We start from the raw sequence: 19,216 nt of genomic DNA, 5'->3' as shown, positions 1-19,216 counted from the left end.
CATCACAGCCGAGGGCTCAAGAAGTCTTCGGGGTGCTCGAGAGGGTGTCTGCCGTAGCACCCCTAACGAGATAGCGGCGTTTCGCGCAGTCGTTATTGCAAGTCATATCAGCAAAAGCAATCACTTTCTTAGCAGCAGGCAGTGCGAGCCCAGCGGCAGCTCTACATGAAGGTACCAATAGCCCAGGAAGGCCGCCGACCGCGGGAATTCGCGCCGCCCCCATCCCGCCAGCGTACACGAGACTTCCAGGGCACCCTGGACGACATCGAGGGACTGGAATAATTGGCAATCGCCGTGTCACAGGGCTCGTTAATCTAGGGGTATGATTCCTGCTTAGGGTGCAGGAGGTCCCGGGTTCAAATCCCGGACGAGCCCGAGCGTTTTGTGCAAACTGATCGCACGTCGGTGGCTGAGTCAGCGCAAAAAGCTCGCCGTCAATATCAAATGAATTTCTTATTCGATGTGAGCAATTGACACTCTGGTCCGACGCGTGAAGGCGATTACGAAGGTTTCGGGTACAGATGGTAGCAGATGCATGTTAGTAAGTCTCGATTAAAGTGATGAAAAAGTGTTTCCGCCCGGGATCGAACCGGGGACCTTCTGCGTGTTAGGCAGACGTGATAACCGCTACACCACGGAAACTGTTTGTGTGCACCTTACTTCACAGACAACTTGTAGTGATGTTGCCATCGTAACTAAAAAATTCAATAAATGTGGTACTTGCAAAACGAAGGGACATGCAGCAGATCCACACACGACGTGGCTCATTGGAGGACAATACGACATAGGCAGGAAAATACTGTTCCCGCACGGGATCGAACCGGGGACCTTCTGCGTGTGAAGCAGACGTGATAACCGCTATACTACGGAAACGACGGACCCGAGGAGTCCATCCTAGTTCACTCGAACTTGCCTCAGACTTTCTCTCGTCCGCGAATGCACACACGACAGTTCTTTTGTCAGCCTGGAACCCATCACAGCCGAGGGCTCAAGAAGTCTTCGGGGTGCTCGAGAGGGTGTCTGCCGTAGCACCCCTAACGAGATAGCGGCGTTTCGCGCAGTCGTTATTGCAAGTCATATCAGCAAAAGCAAACACTTTCTCAGCAGCAGGCAGTGCGATCCCAGCGGCAGCTCTACATGAAGGTACCAATAGCCCAGGAAGTCCGCCGACCGCGGGAATTCGCGCCGCCCCCATCCCGCCAGCGTACACGAGACTTCCAGGGCACCCCGGACGACATCGAGGGACTTCAATAATTGGCATTCGCCGTGTCACAGGGCTCGTTGGTCTAGGGGTATGATTCCTGCTTAGGGTGCAGGAGGTCGCGGGTTCAAATCCCTTACGAGCCCTAGCGTTTTGTGCAAACTGATCGCACGTCAGTGGCTGAGTCAGCGCAAAAAGCTCGCCGTCAATATCAAATGAATTTCTTATTCGATGTGAGCAATTGACACTCGAGTCCGACGCGTGAAGGCGATTACGAAGGTTTCGGGTACAGATGGTAGCAGATGCATGTTGGTACGTCTTGCTTAAAGTGATGAAAGAGTGTTTCCGCCCGCGATCGAACCGGGGACCTTCTGCGCGTTAGGCAGACGTGATAACCGCTACACCACGGAAACTGCTTGTGTGCACCTTACTTCACAGACAACTTGTAGTGATGTTGCCATCGTAACTAAATAATTCAATAAATGTGGTACTTGCAAAACGAAGGGAAATGTAGCAGATCCACACACGACGTGGCTCATTGGAGGACAATACGACATAGGCAGGAAAATACTGTTCCCGCCCGGGATCGAACCGGGGACCTTCTGCGTGTTAGGCAGACGTGATAACCGCTACACCACGGAAACTGCTTGTGTGCACCTTACTTCACAGACAACTTGTAGTGATGTTGCCATCGTAACTAAAAAATTCAATAAATGTGGTACTTGCAAAACGAAGGGACATGCAGCAGATCCACACACGACGTGGCTCATTGGAGGACAATACGACATAGGCAGGAAAATACTGTTCCCGCCCGGGATCGAACCGGGGACCTTCTGCGTGTGAAGCAGACGTGATAACCGCTACACTACGGAAACGACGGACCCGAGGAGTCCATCCTAGTTCACTCGAACTTGCCTCAGACTTTCTCTCGTCCGCGAATGCACACACGACAGTTCTTTTGTCAGCCTGGAACCCATCACAGCCGAGGGCTAAAGAAGTCTTCGGGGTGCTCGAGAGGGTGTCTGCCGTAGCACCCCTAACGAGATAGCGGCGTTTCGCGCAGTCGTTATTGCAAGTCATATCAGCAAAAGCAATCACTTTCTTAGCAGCAGGCAGTGCGAGCCCAGCGACATAGGCAGGATCGAACCGGGGACCTTCTGCGTGTGAAGCAGTCGTGATAACCGCTACACTACGGAAACGACGGACACGACGAGTCCATCCTTGTTCACTCAAACTTGCCTCAGCCTTTCTCTCGTCAGCGAATGCACACACGACAGTTCTTTTGTCAGCCTGGAACCCATCACAGCCGAGGGCTCAAGAAGTCTTCGGGGTGCTCGAGAGGGTGTCTGCCGTAGCACCCCTAACGAGATAGCGGCGTTTCGCGCAGTCGTTATTGCAAGTCATATCAGCAAAAGCAATCACTTTCTTAGCAGCAGGCAGTGCGAGCCCAGCGACATAGGCAGGATCGAACCGGGGACCTTCTGCGTGTGAAGCAGTCGTGATAACCGCTACACTACGGAAACGACGGACACGACGAGTCCATCCTTGTTCACTCAAACTTGCCTCAGCCTTTCTCTCGTCAGCGAATGCACACACGACAGTTCTTTTGTCAGCCTGGAACCCATCACAGCCGAGGGCTCAAGAAGTCTTTGGGGTGCTCGAGAGGGTGTCTGCCGTAGCACCCCTAACGAGATAGCGGCGTATCGCGCAGTCGTTATTGCAAGTCATATCAGCAAAAGCAATCACTTTCTTAGCAGCAGGCAGTGCGAGCCCAGCGGCAGCTCTACATGAAGGTACCAATAGCCCAGGAAGGCCGCCGACCGCGGGAATTCGCGCCGCCCCCATCCCGCCAGCGTACACGAGACTTCCAGGGCACCCTGGACGACATCGGGGGACTGGAATAATTGGCAATCGCCGTGTCACAGGGCTCGTTGGTCTAGGGGTATGATTCCTGCTTAGGGTGCAGGAGGTCCTGGGTTCAAATCCCGGACGAGCCCGAGCGTTTTGTGCAAACTGATCGCACGTCAGTGGCTGAGTCAGCGCAAAAAGCTCGCCGTCAATATCAAATGAATTTCTTATTCGATGTGAGCAATTGACACTCTGGTCCGACGCGTGAAGGCGACTACGAAGGTTTCGGGTACAGATGGTAGCAGATGCATGTTAGTAAGTCTCGATGAAAGTGATGAAAAAGTGTTTCCGCCCGGGATCGAACCGGGGACCTTCTGCGTGTTAGGCAGACGTGATAACCGCTACACCACGGAAACTGTTTGTGTGCACCTTACTTCACAGACAACTTGTAGTGATGTTACCATCGTAACTAAAAATTTCAATAAATGTGGTACTTGCAAAACGAAGGGACATGCGGCAGATCCACACACGAAGTGGCTCATTGGAGGACAATACGACATAGGCAGGAAAATACTGTTCCCGCCCGGGATCGAACCGGGGACCTTCTGCGTGTGAAGCAGACGTGATAACCGCTACACTACGGAAACGACGGACACGAAGAGTCCATCCTTGTTCACTCAAACTTGCCTCAGCCTTTCTCTCGTCAGCGAATGCACACACGACAGTTCTTTTGTCAGCCTGGAACCCATCACAGCCGAGGGCTCAAGAAGTCTTCGGGGTGCTCGAGAGGGTGTCTGCCGTAGCACCCCTAACGAGATAGCGGCGTATCGCGCAGTCGTTATTGCAAGTCATATCAGCAAAAGCAATCACTTTCTTAGCAGCAGGCAGTGCGAGCCCAGCGTCAGCTCTACATGAAGGTACCAATAGCCCAGGAAGGCCGCCGATTGCGGGAATTCGCGCCGCCCCCATCCCGCCAGCGTACACGAGACTTCCAGGGCACCCTGGACGACATCGAGGGACTGGAATAATTGGCAATCGCCGTGTCACAGGGCTCGTTGGTCTAGGGGTATGATTCCTGCTCAGGGTGCAAGAGGTCCCGGGTTCAAATCCCGGACGAGCCCGAGCGTTTTGTGCAAACTGATCGCATGTCAGTGGCTGAGTCAGCGCAAAAAGCTCGCCGTCAATATCAAATGAATTTCTTATTCGATGTGAGCAATTGACACTCTGGTCCGACGCGTGAAGGCGATTACGAAGGTTTCGGGTACAGATGGTAGCAGATGCATGTTAGTAAGTCTCGATTAAAGTGATGAAAAAGTGTTTCCGCCCGGGATCGAACCGGGGACCTTCTGCGTGTTAGGCAGACGTGATAACCGCTACACCACGGAAACTGTTTGTGTGCACCTTACTTCACAGACAACTTGTAGTGATGTTGCCATTGTAACTAAAAAATTCAATAAATGTGGTACTTGCAAAACGAAGGGACATGCGGCAGATCCACACACGAAGTGGCTCATTGGAGGACAATACGACATAGGCAGGAAAATACTGTTCCCGCCCGGGATGGAACCGGGGACCTTCTGCGTGTGAAGCAGACGTGATAACCGCTACACTACGGAAACGGCGGACACGACGAGTCCATCCTTGTTCACTCAAACTTGCCTCAGCCTTTCTCTCGTCCGCGAATGCACACACGACAGTTCTTTTGTCAGCCTGGAACCCATCACAGCCGAGGGCTCAAGAAGTCTTCGGGGTGCTCGAGAGGGTGTCTGCCGTAGCACCCCTAACGAGATAGCGGCGTTTCGCGCAGTCGTTATTGCAAGTCATATCAGCAAAAGCAATCACTTTCTTAGCAGCAGGCAGTGCGAGCCCAGCGACATAGGCAGGATCGAACCGGGGACCTTCTGCGTGTGAAGCAGTCGTGATAACCGCTACACTACGGAAACGACGGACACGACGAGTCCATCCTTGTTCACTCAAACTTGCCTCAGCCTTTCTCTCGTCAGCGAATGCACACACGACAGTTCTTTTGTCAGCCTGGAACCCATCACAGCCGAGGGCTCAAGAAGTCTTCGGGGTGCTCGAGAGGGTGTCTGCCGTAGCACCCCTAACGAGATAGCGGCGTTTCGCGCAGTCGTTATTGCAAGTCATATCAGCAAAAGCAATCACTTTCTTAGCAGCAGGCAGTGCGAGCCCAGCGACATAGGCAGGATCGAACCGGGGACCTTCTGCGTGTGAAGCAGACGTGATAACCGCTACACTACGGAAACGGCGGACACGACGAGTCCATCCTTGTTCACTCAAACTTGCCTCAGCCTTTCTCTCGTCAGCGAATGCACACACGACAGTTCTTTTGTCAGCCTGGAACCCATCACAGCCGAGGGCTCAAGAAGTCTTCGGGGTGCTCGAGAGGGTGTCTGCCGTAGCACCCCTAACGAGATAGCGGCGTATCGCGCAGTCGTTATTGCAAGTCATATCAGCAAAAGCAATCACTTTCTTAGCAGCAGGCAGTGCGAGCTCAGTGGCAGCTCTACATGAAGGTACCAATAGCCCAGGAAGGCCGCCGACCGCGGGAATTCGCGCCGCCCCCATCCCGCCAGCGTACACGAGACTTCCAGGGCACCCTGGACGACATCGAGGGACTGGAATAATTGGCAATCGCCGTGTCACAGGGCTCGTTGGTCTAGGGGTATGATTCCTGCTTAGGGTGCAGGAGGTCCCGGGTTCAAATCCCGGACGAGCCCGAGCGTTTTGTGCAAACTGATCGCACGTCAGTGGCTGAGTCAGCGCAAAAAGCTCGCCGTCAATATCAAATGAATTTCTTATTCGATGTGAGCAATTGACACTCTGGTCCGACGCGTGAAGGCGATTACGAAGGTTTCGGGTACAGATGGTAGCAGATGCATGTTAGTAAGTCTCGATTAAAGTGATGAAAAAGTGTTTCCGCCCGGGATCGAACCGGGGACCTTCTGCGTGTTAGGCAGACGTGATAACCGCTACACCACGGAAACCGCTTGTGTGCACCTTACTTCACAGACAACTTGTAGTGATGTTGCCATCGTAAGTAAAAAATTCAATAAATGTGGTACTTGCAAAACGAAGCGACATGCGGCAGATCCACACACGAAGTGGCTCATTGGAGGACAATACGACATAGGCAGGAAAATACTGTTCCCGCCCGGGATCGAACCGGGGACCTTCTGCGTGTGAAGCAGACGTGATAACCGCTACACTACGGAAACGGCGGACACGACGAGTCCATCCTTGTTCACTCAAACTTGCCTCAGCCTTTCTCTCGTCAGCGAATGCACACACGACAGTTCTTTTGTCAGCCTGGAACCCATCACAGCCGAGGGCTCAAGAAGTCTTCGGGGTGCTCGAGAGGGTGTCTGCCGTAGCACCCCTAACGAGATAGCGGCGTATCGCGCAGTCGTTATTGCAAGTCATATCAGCAAAAGCAATCACTTTCTTAGCAGCAGGCAGTGCGAGCTCAGCGGCAGCTCTACATGAAGGTACCAATAGCCCAGGAAGGCCGCCGACCGCGGGAATTCGCGCCGCCCCCATCCCGCCAGCGTACACGAGACTTCCAGGGCACCCTGGACGACATCGAGGGACTGGAATAATTGGCAATCGCCGTGTCACAGGACTCGTTGGTCTAGGGGTATGATTCCTGCTTAGGGTGCAAGAGGTCCCGGGTTCAAATCCCGGACGAGCCCGAGCGTTTTGTGCAAACTGATCGCACGTCAGTGGCTGAGTCAGCGCAAAAAGCTCGCCGTCAATATCAAATGAATTTCTTATTCGATGTGAGCAATTGACACTCTGGTCCGACGCGTGAAGGCGATTACGAAGGTTTCGGGTACAGATGGTAGCAGATGCATGTTAATAAGTCTCGATTAAAGTGATGAAAAAGTGTTTCCGCCCGGGATCGAACCGGGGACCTTCTGCGTGTTAGGCAGACGTGATAACCGCTACACCACGGAAACCGCTTGTGTGCACCTTACTTCACAGACAACTTGTAGTGATGTTGCCATCGTAAGTAAAAAATTCAATAAATGTGGTACTTGCAAAACGAAGGGACATGCGGCAGATCCACACACGAAGTGGCTCATTGGAGGACAATACGACATAGGCAGGAAAATACTGTTCCCGCCCGGGATCGAACCGGGGACCTTCTGCGTGTGAAGCAGACGTGATAACCGCTACACTACGGAAACGGCGGACACGACGAGTCCATCCTTGTTCACTCAAACTTGCCTCAGCCTTTCTCTCGTCCGCGAATGCACACACGACAGTTCTTTTGTCAGCCTGGAACCCATCACAGCCGAGGGCTCAAGAAGTCTTCGGGGTGCTCGAGAGGGTGTCTGCCGTAGCACCCCTAACGAGATAGCGGCGTTTCGCGCAGTCGTTATTGCAAGTCATATCAGCAAAAGCAATCACTTTCTTAGCAGCAGGCAGTGCGAGCCCAGCGACATAGGCAGGATCGAACCGGGGACCTTCTGCGTGTGAAGCAGTCGTGATAACCGCTACACTACGGAAACGACGGACATGACGAGTCCATCCTTGTTCACTCAAACTTGCCTCAGCCTTTCTCTCGTCAGCGAATGCACACACGACAGTTCTTTTGTCAGCCTGGAACCCATCACAGCCGAGGGCTCAAGAAGTCTTCGGGGTGCTCGAGAGGGTGTCTGCCGTAGCACCCCTAACGAGATAGCGGCGTTTCGCGCAGTCGTTATTGCAAGTCATATCAGCAAAAGCAATCACTTTCTTAGCAGCAGGCAGTGCGAGCCCAGCGACATAGGCAGGATCGAACCGGGGACCTTCTGCGTGTGAAGCAGTCGTGATAACCGCTACACTACGGAAACGACGGACACGACGAGTCCATCCTTGTTCACTCAAACTTGCCTCAGCCTTTCTCTCGTCAGCGAATGCACACACGACAGTTCTTTTGTCAGCCTGGAACCCATCACAGCCGAGGGCTCAAGAAGTCTTGGGGGTGCTCGAGAGGGTGTCTGCCGTAGCACCCCTAACGAGATAGCGGCGTATCGCGCAGTCGTTATTGCAAGTCATATCAGCAAAAGCAATCACTTTCTTAGCAGCAGGCAGTGCGAGCCCAGCGGCAGCTCTACATGAAGGTACCAATAGCCCAGGAAGGCCGCCGACCGCGGGAATTCGCGCCGCCCCCATCCCGCCAGCGTACACGAGACTTCCAGGGCACCCTGGACGACATCGAGGGACTGGAATAATTGGCAATCGCCGTGTCACAGGGCTCGTTGGTCTAGGGGTATGATTCCTGCTTAGGGTGCAAGAGGTCCTGGGTTCAAATCCCGGACGAGCCCGAGCGTTTTGTGCAAACTGATCGCATGTCAGTGGCTGAGTCAGCGCAAAAAGCTCGCCGTCAATATCAAATGAATTTCTTATTCGATGTGAGCAATTGACACTCTGGTCCGACGCGTGAAGGCGATTACGAAGGTTTCGGGTACAGATGGTAGCAGATGCATGTTAGTAAGTCTCGATTAAAGTGATGAAAAAGTGTTTCCGCCCGGGATCGAACCGGGGACCTTCTGCGTGTTAGGCAGACGTGATAACCGCTACACCACGGAAACTGTTTGTGTGCACCTTACTTCACAGACAACTTGTAGTGATGTTGCCATTGTAACTAAAAAATTCAATAAATGTGGTACTTGCAAAACGAAGGGACATGCGGCAGATCCACACACGAAGTGGCTCATTGGAGGACAATACGACATAGGCAGGAAAATACTGTTCCCGCCCGGGATCGAACCGGGGACCTTCTGCGTGTGAAGCAGACGTGATAACCGCTACACTACGGAAACGGCGGACACGACGAGTCCATCCTTGTTCACTCAAACTTGCCTCAGCCTTTCTCTCGTCAGCGAATGCACACACGACAGTTCTTTTGTCAGCCTGGAACCCATCACAGCCGAGGGCTCAAGAAGTCTTCGGGGTGCTCGAGAGGGTGTCTGCCGTAGCACCCCTAACGAGATAGCGGCGTATCGCGCAGTCGTTATTGCAAGTCATATCAGCAAAAGCAATCACTTTCTTAGCAGCAGGCAGTGCGAGCTCAGCGGCAGCTCTACATGAAGGTACCAATAGCCCAGGAAGGCCGCCGACCGCGGGAATTCGCGCCGCCCCCATCCCGCCAGCGTACACGAGACTTCCAGGGCACCCTGGACGACATCGAGGGACTGGAATAATTGGCAATCGCCGTGTCACAGGGCTCGTTGGTCTAGGGGTATGATTCCTGCTTAGGGTGCAGGAGGTCCCGGGTTCAAATCCCGGACGAGCCCGAGCGTTTTGTGCAAACTGATCGCACGTCAGTGGCTGAGTCAGCGCAAAAAGCTCGCCGTCAATATCAAATGAATTTCTTATTCGATGTCAGCAATTGACACTCTGGTCCGACGCGTGAAGGCGATTACGAAGGTTTCGGGTACAGATGGTAGCAGATGCATGTTAGTAAGTCTCGATTAAAGTGATGAAAAAGTGTTTCCGCCCGGGATCGAACCGGGGACCTTCTGCGTGTTAGGCAGACGTGATAACCGCTACACCACGGAAACCGCTTGTGTGCACCTTACTTCACAGACAACTTGTAGTGATGTTGCCATCGTAAGTAAAAAATTCAATAAATGTGGTACTTGCAAAACGAAGGGACATGCGGCAGATCCACACACGAAGTGGCTCATTGGAGGACAATACGACATAGGCAGGAAAATACTGTTCCCGTTCGGGATCGAACCGGGGACCTTCTGCGTGTGAAGCAGTCGTGATAACCGCTACACTACGGAAACGACGGACACGACGAGTCCATCCTTGTTCACTCAAACTTGCCTCAGCCTTTCTCTCGTCAGCGAATGCACACACGACAGTTCTTTTGTCAGCCTGGAACCCATCACAGCCGAGGGCTCAAGAAGTCTTCGGGGTGCTCGAGAGGGTGTCTGCCGTAGCACCCCTAACGAGATAGCGGCGTTTCGCGCAGTCGTTATTGCAAGTCATATCAGCAAAAGCAATCACTTTCTTAGCAGCAGGCAGTGCGAGCCCAGCGACATAGGCAGGATCGAACCGGGGACCTTCTGCGTGTGAAGCAGTCGTGATAACCGCTACACTACGGAAACGACGGACACGACGAGTCCATCCTTGTTCACTCAAACTTGCCTCAGCCTTTCTCTCGTCAGCGAATGCACACACGACAGTTCTTTTGTCAGCCTGGAACCCATCACAGCCGAGGGCTCAAGAAGTCTTCGGGGTGCTCGAGAGGGTGTCTGCCGTAGCACCCCTAACGAGATAGCGGCGTATCGCGCAGTCGTTATTGCAAGTCATATCAGCAAAAGCAATCACTTTCTTAGCAGCGGGCAGTGCGATCCCAGCGGCAGCTCTACATGAAGGTACCAATAGCCCAGGAAGGCCGCCGACCGCGGGAATTCGCGCCGCCCCCATCCCGCCAGCGTACACGAGACTTCCAGGGCACCCTGGACGACATCGAGGGACTGGAATAATTGGCAATCGCCGTGTCACAGGGCTCGTTGGTCTAGGGGTATGATTCCTGCTTAGGGTGCAGGAGGTCCCGGGTTCAAATCCCGGACGAGCCCCAGCGTTTTGTGCAAACTGATCGCACGTCAGTGGCTGAGTCAGCGCAAAAAGCTCGCCGTCAATATCAAATGAATTTCTTATTCGATGTGAGCAATTGACACTGTGGTCCGACGCGTGAAGGCGATTACGAAGGTTTCGGGTACAGATGGTAGCAGATGCATGTTAGTAAGTCTCGATTAAAGTGATGAAAAAGTGTTTCCGCCCGGGATCGAACCGGGGATCTTCTGCGTGTTACGCAGACGTGATAACCGCTACACCACGGAAACTGTTTGTGTGCACCTTACTTCACAGACAACTTGTAGTGATGTTGCCATCGTAACTAAAAATTTCAATAAATGTGGTACTTGCAAAACGAAGGGACATGCGGCAGATCCACACACGAAGTGGCTCATTGGAGGACAATACGACATAGGCAGGAAAATACTGTTCCCGCCCGGGATCGAACCGGGGACCTTCTGCGTGTGAAGCAGTCGTGATAACCGCTACACTACGGAAACGACGGACACGACGAGTCCATCCTTGTTCACTCAAACTTGCCTCAGCCTTTCTCTCGTCAGCGAATGCACACACGACAGTTCTTTTGTCAGCCTGGAACCCATCACAGCCGAGGGCTCAAGAAGTCTTCGGGGTGCTCGAGAGGGTGTCTGCCGTACCACCCCTAACGAGATAGCGGCGTTTCGCGCAGTCGTTATTGCAAGTCATATCAGCAAAAGCAATCACTTTCTTAGCAGCAGGCAGTGCGAGCCCAGCGACATAGGCAGGATCGAACCGGGGACCTTCTGCGTGTGAAGCAGTCGTGATAACCGCTACACTACGGAAACGACGGACACGACGAGTCCATCCTTGTTCACTCAAACTTGCCTCAGCCTTTCTCTCGTCAGCGAATGCACACACGACAGTTCTTTTGTCAGCCTGGAACCCATCACAGCCGAGGGCTCAAGAAGTCTTCGGGGTGCTCGAGAGGGTGTCTGCCGTAGCACCCCTAACGAGATAGCGGCGTATCGCGCAGTCGTTATTGCAAGTCATATCAGCAAAAGCAATCACTTTCTTAGCAGCAGGCAGTGCGAGCCCAGCGGCAGCTCTACATGAAGGTACCAATAGCCCAGGAAGGCCGCCGACCGCGGGAATTCGCGCCGCCCCCATCCCGCCAGCGTACACGAGACTTCCAGGGCACCCTGGACGACATCGAGGGACTGGAATAATTGGCAATCGCCGTGTCACAGGGCTCGTTGGTCTAGGGGTATGATTCCTGCTTAGGGTGCAAGAGGTCCCGGGTTCAAATCCCGGACGAGCCCGAGCGTTTTGTGCAAACTGATCGCATGTCAGTGGCTGAGTCAGCGCAAAAAGCTCGCCGTCAATATCAAATGAATTTCTTATTCGATGTGAGCAATTGACACTCTGGTCCGACGCGTGAAGGCGATTACGAAGGTTTCGGGTACAGATGGTAGCAGATGCATGTTAGTAAGTCTCGATTAAAGTGATGAAAAAGTGTTTCCGCCCGGGATCGAACCGGGGACCTTCTGCGTGTTAGGCAGACGTGATAACCGCTACACCACGGAAACTGTTTGTGTGCACCTTACTTCACAGACAACTTGTAGTGATGTTGCCATTGTAACTAAAAAATTCAATAAATGTGGTACTTGCAAAACGAAGGGACATGCGGCAGATCCACACACGAAGTGGCTCATTGGAGGACAATACGACATAGGCAGGAAAATACTGTTCCCGCCCGGGATCGAACCGGGGACCTTCTGCGTGTGAAGCAGACGTGATAACCGCTACACTACGGAAACGGCGGACACGACGAGTCCATCCTTGTTCACTCAAACTTGCCTCAGCCTTTCTCTCGTCAGCGAATGCACACACGACAGTTCTTTTGTCAGCCTGGAACCCATCACAGCCGAGGGCTCAAGAAGTCTTCGGGGTGCTCGAGAGGGTGTCTGCCGTAGCACCCCTAACGAGATAGCGGCGTATCGCGCAGTCGTTATTGCAAGTCATATCAGCAAAAGCAATCACTTTCTTAGCAGCAGGCAGTGCGAGCTCAGCGGCAGCTCTACATGAAGGTACCAATAGCCCAGGAAGGCCGCCGACCGCGGGAATTCGCGCCGCCCCCATCCCGCCAGCGTACACGAGACTTCCAGGGCACCCTGGACGACATCGAGGGACTGGAATAATTGGCAATCGCCGTGTCACAGGGCTCGTTGGTCTAGGGGTATGATTCCTGCTTAGGGTGCAGGAGGTCCCGGGTTCAAATCCCGGACGAGCCCGAGCGTTTTGTGCAAACTGATCGCACGTCAGTGGCTGAGTCAGCGCAAAAAGCTCGCCGTCAATATCAAATGAATTTCTTATTCGATGTGAGCAATTGACACTCTGGTCCGACGCGTGAAGGCGATTACGAAGGTTTCGGGTACAGATGGTAGCAGATGCATGTTAGTAAGTCTCGATTAAAGTGATGAAAAAGTGTTTCCGCCCGGGATCGAACCGGGGACCTTCTGCGTGTTAGGCAGACGTGATAACCGCTACACCACGGAAACCGCTTGTGTGCACCTTACTTCACAGACAACTTGTAGTGATGTTGCCATCGTAAGTAAAAAATTCAATAAATGTGGTACTTGCAAAACGAAGGGACATGCGGCAGATCCACACACGAAGTGGCTCATTGGAGGACAATACGACATAGGCAGGAAAATACTGTTCCCGTTCGGGATCGAACCGGGGACCTTCTGCGTGTGAAGCAGTCGTGATAACCGCTACACTACGGAAACGACGGACACGACGAGTCCATCCTTGTTCACTCAAACTTGCCTCAGCCTTTCTCTCGTCAGCGAATGCACACACGACAGTTCTTTTGTCAGCCTGGAACCCATCACAGCCGAGGGCTCAAGAAGTCTTCGGGGTGCTCGAGAGGGTGTCTGCCGTAGCACCCCTAACGAGATAGCGGCGTTTCGCGCAGTCGTTATTGCAAGTCATATCAGCAAAAGCAATCACTTTCTTAGCAGCAGGCAGTGCGAGCCCAGCGACATAGGCAGGATCGAACCGGGGACCTTCTGCGTGTGAAGCAGTCGTGATAACCGCTACACTACGGAAACGACGGACACGACGAGTCCATCCTTGTTCACTCAAACTTGCCTCAGCCTTTCTCTCGTCAGCGAATGCACACACGACAGTTCTTTTGTCAGCCTGGAACCCATCACAGCCGAGGGCTCAAGAAGTCTTCGGGGTGCTCGAGAGGGTGTCTGCCGTAGCACCCCTAACGAGATAGCGGCGTATCGCGCAGTCGTTATTGCAAGTCATATCAGCAAAAGCAATCACTTTCTTAGCAGCGGGCAGTGCGATCCCAGCGGCAGCTCTACATGAAGGTACCAATAGCCCAGGAAGGCCGCCGACCGCGGGAATTCGCGCCGCCCCCATCCCGCCAGCGTACACGAGACTTCCAGGGCACCCTGGACGACATCGAGGGACTGGAATAATTGGCAATCGCCGTGTCACAGGGCTCGTTGGTCTAGGGGTATGATTCCTGCTTAGGGTGCAGGAGGTCCCGGGTTCAAATCCCGGACGAGCCCCAGCGTTTTGTGCAAACTGATCGCACGTCAGTGGCTGAGTCAGCGCAAAAAGCTCGCCGTCAATATCAAATGAATTTCTTATTCGATGTGAGCAATTGACACTGTGGTCCGACGCGTGAAGGCGATTACGAAGGTTTCGGGTACAGATGGTAGCAGATGCATGTTAGTAAGTCTCGATTAAAGTGATGAAAAAGTGTTTCCGCCCGGGATCGAACCGGGGATCTTCTGCGTGTTACGCAGACGTGATAACCGCTACACCACGGAAACTGTTTGTGTGCACCTTACTTCACAGACAACTTGTAGTGATGTTGCCATCGTAACTAAAAATTTCAATAAATGTGGTACTTGCAAAACGAAGGGACATGCGGCAGATCCACACACGAAGTGGCTCATTGGAGGACAATACGACATAGGCAGGAAAATACTGTTCCCGCCCGGGATCGAACCGGGGACCTTCTGCGTGTGAAGCAGTCGTGATAACCGCTACACTACGGAAACGACGGACACGACGAGTCCATCCTTGTTCACTCAAACTTGCCTCAGCCTTTCTCTCGTCAGCGAATGCACACACGACAGTTCTTTTGTCAGCCTGGAACCCATCACAGCCGAGGGCTCAAGAAGTCTTCGGGGTGCTCGAGAGGGTGTCTGCCGTAGCACCCCTAACGAGATAGCGGCGTTTCGCGCAGTCGTTATTGCAAGTCATATCAGCAAAAGCAATCACTTTCTTAGCAGCAGGCAGTGCGAGCCCAGCGACATAGGCAGGATCGAACCAGGGACCTTCTGCGTGTGAAGCAGTCGTGATAACCGCTACACTACGGAAACGACGGACACGACGAGTCCATCCTTGTTCACTCAAACTTGCCTCAGCCTTTCTCTCGTCAGCGAATGCACACACGACAGTTCTTTTGTCAGCCTGGAACCCATCACAGCCGAGGGCTCAAGAAGTCTTCGGGGTGCTCGAGAGGGTGTCTGCCGTAGCACCCCTAACGAGATAGCGGCGTATCGCGCAGTCGTTATTGCAAGTCATATCAGCAAAAGCAATCACTTTCTTAGCAGCAGGCAGTGCGAGCTCAGCGGCAGCTATACATGAAGGTACCAATAGCCCAGGAAGGCCGCCGACCGCGGGAATTCGCGCCGCCCCCATCCCGCCAGCGTACACGAGACTTCCAGGGCACCCTGGACGACATCGAGGGACTGGAATAATTGGCAATCGCCGTGTCACAGGGCTCGTTGGTCTAGGGGTATGATTCCTGCTTAGGGTGCAGGAGGTCCCGGGTTCAAATCCCGGACGAGCCCGAGCGTTTTGTGCAAACTGATCGCACGTCAGTGGCTGAGTCAGCGCAAAAAGCTCGCCGTCAATATCAAATGAATTTCTTATTCGATGTGAGCAATTGACACTCTGGTCCGACGCGTGAAGGCGATTACGAAGGTTTCGGGTACAGATGGTAGCAGATGCATGTTAGTAAGTCTCGATTAAAGTGATGAAAAAGTGTTTCCGCCCGGGATCGAACCGGGGACCTTCTGCGTGTTAGGCAGACGTGATAACCGCTACACCACGGAAACCGCTTGTGTGCACCTTACTTCACAGACAACTTGTAGTGATGTTGCCATCGTAAGTAAAAAATTCAATAAATGTGGTACTTGCAAAACGAAGGGACATGCGGCAGATCCACACACGAAGTGGCTCATTGGAGGACAATACGACATAGGCAGGAAAATACTGTTCCCGTTCGGGATCGAACCGGGGACCTTCTGCGTGTGAAGCAGTCGTGATAACCGCTACACTACGGAAACGACGGACACGACGAGTCCATCCTTGTTCACTCAAACTTGCCTCAGCCTTTCTCTCGTCAGCGAATGCACACACGACAGTTCTTTTGTCAGCCTGGAACCCATCACAGCCGAGGGCTCAAGAAGTCTTCGGGGTGCTCGAGAGGGTGTCTGCCGTAGCACCCCTAACGAGATAGCGGCGTTTCGCGCAGTCGTTATTGCAAGTCATATCAGCAAAAGCAATCACTTTCTTAGCAGCAGGCAGTGCGAGCCCAGCGACATAGGCAGGATCGAACCGGGGACCTTCTGCGTGTGAAGCAGTCGTGATAACCGCTACACTACGGAAACGACGGACACGACGAGTCCATCCTTGTTCACTCAAACTTGCCTCAGCCTTTCTCTCGTCAGCGAATGCACACACGACAGTTCTTTTGTCAGCCTGGAACCCATCACAGCCGAGGGCTCAAGAAGTCTTCGGGGTGCTCGAGAGGGTGTCTGCCGTAGCACCCCTAACGAGATAGCGGCGTATCGCGCAGTCGTTATTGCAAGTCATATCAGCAAAAGCAATCACTTTCTTAGCAGCGGGCAGTGCGATCCCAGCGGCAGCTCTACATGAAGGTACCAATAGCCCAGGAAGGCCGCCGACCGCGGGAATTCGCGCCGCCCCCATCCCGCCAGCGTACACGAGACTTCCAGGGCACCCTGGACGACATCGAGGGACTGGAATAATTGGCAATCGCCGTGTCACAGGGCTCGTTGGTCTAGGGGTATGATTCCTGCTTAGGGTGCAGGAGGTCCCGGGTTCAAATCCCGGACGAGCCCCAGCGTTTTGTGCAAACTGATCGCACGTCAGTGGCTGAGTCAGCGCAAAAAGCTCGCCGTCAATATCAAATGAATTTCTTATTCGATGTGAGCAATTGACACTGTGGTCCGACGCGTGAAGGCGATTACGAAGGTTTCGGGTACAGATGGTAGCAGATGCATGTTAGTAAGTCTCGATTAAAGTGATGAAAAAGTGTTTCCGCCCGGGATCGAACCGGGGATCTTCTGCGTGTTACGCAGACGTGATAACCGCTACACCACGGAAACTGTTTGTGTGCACCTTACTTCACAGACAACTTGTAGTGATGTTGCCATCGTAACTAAAAATTTCAATAAATGTGGTACTTGCAAAACGAAGGGACATGCGGCAGATCCACACACGAAGTGGCTCATTGGAGGACAATACGACATAGGCAGGAAAATACTGTTCCCGCCCGGGATCGAACCGGGGACCTTCTGCGTGTGAAGCAGTCGTGATAACCGCTACACTACGGAAACGACGGACACGACGAGTCCATCCTTGTTCACTCAAACTTGCCTCAGCCTTTCTCTCGTCAGCGAATGCACACACGACAGTTCTTTTGTCAGCCTGGAACCCATCACAGCCGAGGGCTCAAGAAGTCTTCGGGGTGCTCGAGAGGGTGTCTGCCGTAGCACCCCTAACGAGATAGCGGCGTTTCGCGCAGTCGTTATTGCAAGTCATATCAGCAAAAGCAATCACTTTCTTAGCAGCAGGCAGTGCGAGCCCAGCGACATAGGCAGGATCGAACCAGGGACCTTCTGCGTGTGAAGCAGTCGTGATAACCGCTACACTACGGAAACGACGGACACGACGAGTCCATCCTTGTTCACTCAAACTTGCCTCAGCCTTTCTCTCGTCAGCGAATGCACACACGACAGTTCTTTTGTCAGCCTGGAACCCATCACAGCCGAGGGCTCAAGAAGTCTTCGGGGTGCTCGAGAGGGTGTCTGCCGTAGCACCCCTAACGAGATAGCGGCGTATCGCGCAGTCGTTATTGCAAGTCATATCAGCAAAAGCAATCACTTTCTTAGCAGCGGGCAGTGCGAGCCCAGCGGCAGCTCTACATGAAGGTACCAATAGCCCAGGAAGGCCGCCGACCGCGGGAATTCGCGCCGCCCCCATCCCGCCAGCGTACACGAGACTTCCAGGGCACCCTGGACGACATCGAGGGACTGGAATAATTGGCAATCGCCGTGTCACAGGGCTCGTTGGTCTAGGGGTATGATTCCTGCTTAGGGTGCAGGAGGTCCCGGGTTCAAATCCCGGACGAGCCCGAGCGTTTTGTGCAAACTGATCGCACGTCAGTGGCTGAGTCAGCGCAAAAAGCTCGCCGTCAATATCAAATGAATTTCTTATTCGGTGTGAGCAATTGACACTGTGGTCCGACGCGTGAAGGCGATTACGAAGGTTTCGGGTACAGATGGTAGCAGATGCATGTTAGTAAGTCTCGATTAAAGTGATGAAAAAGTGTTTCCGCCCGGGATCGAACCGGGGACCTTCTGCGTGTTACGCAGACGTGATAACCGCTACACCACGGAAACTGTTTGTGTGCACCTTACTTCACAGACAACTTGTAGTGATGTTGCCATCGTAACTAAAAATTTCAATAAATGTGGTACTTGCAAAACGAAGGGACATGCGGCAGATCCACACACGAAGTGGCTCATTGGAGGACAATACGACATAGGCAGGAAAATACTGTTCCCGCCCGGGATCGAACCGGGGACCTTCTGCGTGTGAAGCAGTCGTGATAACCGCTACACTACGGAAACGACGGACACGACGAGTCCATCCTTGTTCACTCAAACTTGCCTCAGCCTTTCTCTCGTCAGCGAATGCACACACGACAGTTCTTTTGTCAGCCTGGAACCCATCACAGCCGAGGGCTCAAGAAGTCTTCGGGGTGCTCGAGAGGGTGTCTGCCGTAGCACCCCTAACGAGATAGCGGCGTTTCGCGCAGTCGTTATTGCAAGTCATATGAGCAAAAGCAATCACTTTCTTAGCAGCAGGCAGTGCGAGCCCAGCGACATAGGCAGGATCGAACCGGGGACCTTCTGCGTGTGAAGCAGTCGTGATAACCGCTACACTACGGAAACGACGGACACGACGAGTCCATCCTTGTTCACTCAAACTTGCCTCAGCCTTTCTCTCGTCAGCGAATGCACACACGACAGTTCTTTTGTCAGCCTGGAACCCATCACAGCCGAGGGCTCAAGAAGTCTTCGGGGTGCTCGAGAGGGTGTCTGCCGTAGCACCCCTAACGAGATAGCGGCGTATCGCGCAGTCGTTATTGCAAGTCATATCAGCAAAAGCAATCACTTTCTTAGCAGCGGGCAGTGCGAGCCCAGCGGCAGCTCTACATGAAGGTACCAATAGCCCAGGAAGGCC

General features: G+C 53.3%; 43 non-coding genes across 43 annotated transcripts; 15 read left to right on the top strand and 28 right to left on the bottom strand.

Annotated features, from left to right (window-relative positions):
• The first annotated feature begins 303 nt into the window (after positions 1 to 303).
• Positions 304 to 375, top strand: Trnap-agg. Its single transcript has one exon. It is a non-coding gene; the product is annotated as a tRNA-Pro (tRNA).
• Positions 376 to 569: 194 nt separating this feature from the next.
• Positions 570 to 642, bottom strand: Trnav-aac. Its single transcript has one exon. It is a non-coding gene; the product is annotated as a tRNA-Val (tRNA).
• Positions 643 to 800: 158 nt separating this feature from the next.
• On the bottom strand, positions 801 to 873 carry Trnav-cac. The gene has a single exon. It is a non-coding gene; the product is annotated as a tRNA-Val (tRNA).
• A 402-nt stretch (positions 874 to 1,275) lies between these two features.
• Trnap-agg lies at positions 1,276 to 1,347 on the top strand. The gene has a single exon. It is a non-coding gene; the product is annotated as a tRNA-Pro (tRNA).
• Positions 1,348 to 1,541: 194 nt separating this feature from the next.
• Positions 1,542 to 1,614, bottom strand: Trnav-aac. Its single transcript has one exon. It is a non-coding gene; the product is annotated as a tRNA-Val (tRNA).
• A 158-nt stretch (positions 1,615 to 1,772) lies between these two features.
• On the bottom strand, positions 1,773 to 1,845 carry Trnav-aac. Its single transcript has one exon. It is a non-coding gene; the product is annotated as a tRNA-Val (tRNA).
• A 158-nt stretch (positions 1,846 to 2,003) lies between these two features.
• On the bottom strand, positions 2,004 to 2,076 carry Trnav-cac. Its single transcript has one exon. It is a non-coding gene; the product is annotated as a tRNA-Val (tRNA).
• A 1,050-nt stretch (positions 2,077 to 3,126) lies between these two features.
• Positions 3,127 to 3,198, top strand: Trnap-agg. The gene has a single exon. It is a non-coding gene; the product is annotated as a tRNA-Pro (tRNA).
• A 194-nt stretch (positions 3,199 to 3,392) lies between these two features.
• On the bottom strand, positions 3,393 to 3,465 carry Trnav-aac. The gene has a single exon. It is a non-coding gene; the product is annotated as a tRNA-Val (tRNA).
• A 158-nt stretch (positions 3,466 to 3,623) lies between these two features.
• Trnav-cac lies at positions 3,624 to 3,696 on the bottom strand. The gene has a single exon. It is a non-coding gene; the product is annotated as a tRNA-Val (tRNA).
• A 402-nt stretch (positions 3,697 to 4,098) lies between these two features.
• On the top strand, positions 4,099 to 4,170 carry Trnap-agg. Its single transcript has one exon. It is a non-coding gene; the product is annotated as a tRNA-Pro (tRNA).
• A 194-nt stretch (positions 4,171 to 4,364) lies between these two features.
• Positions 4,365 to 4,437, bottom strand: Trnav-aac. Its single transcript has one exon. It is a non-coding gene; the product is annotated as a tRNA-Val (tRNA).
• A 158-nt stretch (positions 4,438 to 4,595) lies between these two features.
• On the bottom strand, positions 4,596 to 4,668 carry Trnav-cac. Its single transcript has one exon. It is a non-coding gene; the product is annotated as a tRNA-Val (tRNA).
• A 1,050-nt stretch (positions 4,669 to 5,718) lies between these two features.
• Positions 5,719 to 5,790, top strand: Trnap-agg. The gene has a single exon. It is a non-coding gene; the product is annotated as a tRNA-Pro (tRNA).
• Positions 5,791 to 5,984: 194 nt separating this feature from the next.
• Trnav-aac lies at positions 5,985 to 6,057 on the bottom strand. Its single transcript has one exon. It is a non-coding gene; the product is annotated as a tRNA-Val (tRNA).
• A 158-nt stretch (positions 6,058 to 6,215) lies between these two features.
• Trnav-cac lies at positions 6,216 to 6,288 on the bottom strand. Its single transcript has one exon. It is a non-coding gene; the product is annotated as a tRNA-Val (tRNA).
• A 401-nt stretch (positions 6,289 to 6,689) lies between these two features.
• Trnap-agg lies at positions 6,690 to 6,762 on the top strand. Its single transcript has one exon. It is a non-coding gene; the product is annotated as a tRNA-Pro (tRNA).
• A 194-nt stretch (positions 6,763 to 6,956) lies between these two features.
• Positions 6,957 to 7,029, bottom strand: Trnav-aac. The gene has a single exon. It is a non-coding gene; the product is annotated as a tRNA-Val (tRNA).
• A 158-nt stretch (positions 7,030 to 7,187) lies between these two features.
• Positions 7,188 to 7,260, bottom strand: Trnav-cac. Its single transcript has one exon. It is a non-coding gene; the product is annotated as a tRNA-Val (tRNA).
• A 1,050-nt stretch (positions 7,261 to 8,310) lies between these two features.
• Positions 8,311 to 8,382, top strand: Trnap-agg. The gene has a single exon. It is a non-coding gene; the product is annotated as a tRNA-Pro (tRNA).
• Positions 8,383 to 8,576: 194 nt separating this feature from the next.
• Trnav-aac lies at positions 8,577 to 8,649 on the bottom strand. The gene has a single exon. It is a non-coding gene; the product is annotated as a tRNA-Val (tRNA).
• Positions 8,650 to 8,807: 158 nt separating this feature from the next.
• On the bottom strand, positions 8,808 to 8,880 carry Trnav-cac. The gene has a single exon. It is a non-coding gene; the product is annotated as a tRNA-Val (tRNA).
• A 402-nt stretch (positions 8,881 to 9,282) lies between these two features.
• On the top strand, positions 9,283 to 9,354 carry Trnap-agg. The gene has a single exon. It is a non-coding gene; the product is annotated as a tRNA-Pro (tRNA).
• Positions 9,355 to 9,548: 194 nt separating this feature from the next.
• Positions 9,549 to 9,621, bottom strand: Trnav-aac. Its single transcript has one exon. It is a non-coding gene; the product is annotated as a tRNA-Val (tRNA).
• A 957-nt stretch (positions 9,622 to 10,578) lies between these two features.
• On the top strand, positions 10,579 to 10,650 carry Trnap-agg. Its single transcript has one exon. It is a non-coding gene; the product is annotated as a tRNA-Pro (tRNA).
• A 194-nt stretch (positions 10,651 to 10,844) lies between these two features.
• Positions 10,845 to 10,917, bottom strand: Trnav-aac. Its single transcript has one exon. It is a non-coding gene; the product is annotated as a tRNA-Val (tRNA).
• Positions 10,918 to 11,075: 158 nt separating this feature from the next.
• Positions 11,076 to 11,148, bottom strand: Trnav-cac. The gene has a single exon. It is a non-coding gene; the product is annotated as a tRNA-Val (tRNA).
• A 726-nt stretch (positions 11,149 to 11,874) lies between these two features.
• On the top strand, positions 11,875 to 11,946 carry Trnap-agg. The gene has a single exon. It is a non-coding gene; the product is annotated as a tRNA-Pro (tRNA).
• Positions 11,947 to 12,140: 194 nt separating this feature from the next.
• Trnav-aac lies at positions 12,141 to 12,213 on the bottom strand. Its single transcript has one exon. It is a non-coding gene; the product is annotated as a tRNA-Val (tRNA).
• Positions 12,214 to 12,371: 158 nt separating this feature from the next.
• On the bottom strand, positions 12,372 to 12,444 carry Trnav-cac. The gene has a single exon. It is a non-coding gene; the product is annotated as a tRNA-Val (tRNA).
• Positions 12,445 to 12,846: 402 nt separating this feature from the next.
• Trnap-agg lies at positions 12,847 to 12,918 on the top strand. Its single transcript has one exon. It is a non-coding gene; the product is annotated as a tRNA-Pro (tRNA).
• A 194-nt stretch (positions 12,919 to 13,112) lies between these two features.
• Trnav-aac lies at positions 13,113 to 13,185 on the bottom strand. Its single transcript has one exon. It is a non-coding gene; the product is annotated as a tRNA-Val (tRNA).
• Positions 13,186 to 14,142: 957 nt separating this feature from the next.
• On the top strand, positions 14,143 to 14,214 carry Trnap-agg. Its single transcript has one exon. It is a non-coding gene; the product is annotated as a tRNA-Pro (tRNA).
• A 194-nt stretch (positions 14,215 to 14,408) lies between these two features.
• Positions 14,409 to 14,481, bottom strand: Trnav-aac. Its single transcript has one exon. It is a non-coding gene; the product is annotated as a tRNA-Val (tRNA).
• A 158-nt stretch (positions 14,482 to 14,639) lies between these two features.
• Trnav-cac lies at positions 14,640 to 14,712 on the bottom strand. Its single transcript has one exon. It is a non-coding gene; the product is annotated as a tRNA-Val (tRNA).
• A 726-nt stretch (positions 14,713 to 15,438) lies between these two features.
• Trnap-agg lies at positions 15,439 to 15,510 on the top strand. Its single transcript has one exon. It is a non-coding gene; the product is annotated as a tRNA-Pro (tRNA).
• Positions 15,511 to 15,704: 194 nt separating this feature from the next.
• Trnav-aac lies at positions 15,705 to 15,777 on the bottom strand. The gene has a single exon. It is a non-coding gene; the product is annotated as a tRNA-Val (tRNA).
• A 957-nt stretch (positions 15,778 to 16,734) lies between these two features.
• On the top strand, positions 16,735 to 16,806 carry Trnap-agg. Its single transcript has one exon. It is a non-coding gene; the product is annotated as a tRNA-Pro (tRNA).
• A 194-nt stretch (positions 16,807 to 17,000) lies between these two features.
• Positions 17,001 to 17,073, bottom strand: Trnav-aac. The gene has a single exon. It is a non-coding gene; the product is annotated as a tRNA-Val (tRNA).
• Positions 17,074 to 17,231: 158 nt separating this feature from the next.
• Trnav-cac lies at positions 17,232 to 17,304 on the bottom strand. Its single transcript has one exon. It is a non-coding gene; the product is annotated as a tRNA-Val (tRNA).
• Positions 17,305 to 18,030: 726 nt separating this feature from the next.
• Positions 18,031 to 18,102, top strand: Trnap-agg. The gene has a single exon. It is a non-coding gene; the product is annotated as a tRNA-Pro (tRNA).
• Positions 18,103 to 18,296: 194 nt separating this feature from the next.
• Positions 18,297 to 18,369, bottom strand: Trnav-aac. Its single transcript has one exon. It is a non-coding gene; the product is annotated as a tRNA-Val (tRNA).
• A 158-nt stretch (positions 18,370 to 18,527) lies between these two features.
• Positions 18,528 to 18,600, bottom strand: Trnav-cac. Its single transcript has one exon. It is a non-coding gene; the product is annotated as a tRNA-Val (tRNA).
• Positions 18,601 to 19,216: the final 616 nt, after the last annotated feature.

The sequence above is a fragment of the Schistocerca piceifrons genome, unplaced genomic scaffold (genome assembly GCF_021461385.2).
Source record: "Schistocerca piceifrons isolate TAMUIC-IGC-003096 unplaced genomic scaffold, iqSchPice1.1 HiC_scaffold_539, whole genome shotgun sequence".
NCBI classification, from domain to species: Eukaryota; Metazoa; Arthropoda; class Insecta; order Orthoptera; family Acrididae; genus Schistocerca; species Schistocerca piceifrons.
The sequence above is the reverse complement of the archived record's forward strand: the minus strand, read 5'-3'. Positions and strand labels throughout refer to the sequence as shown.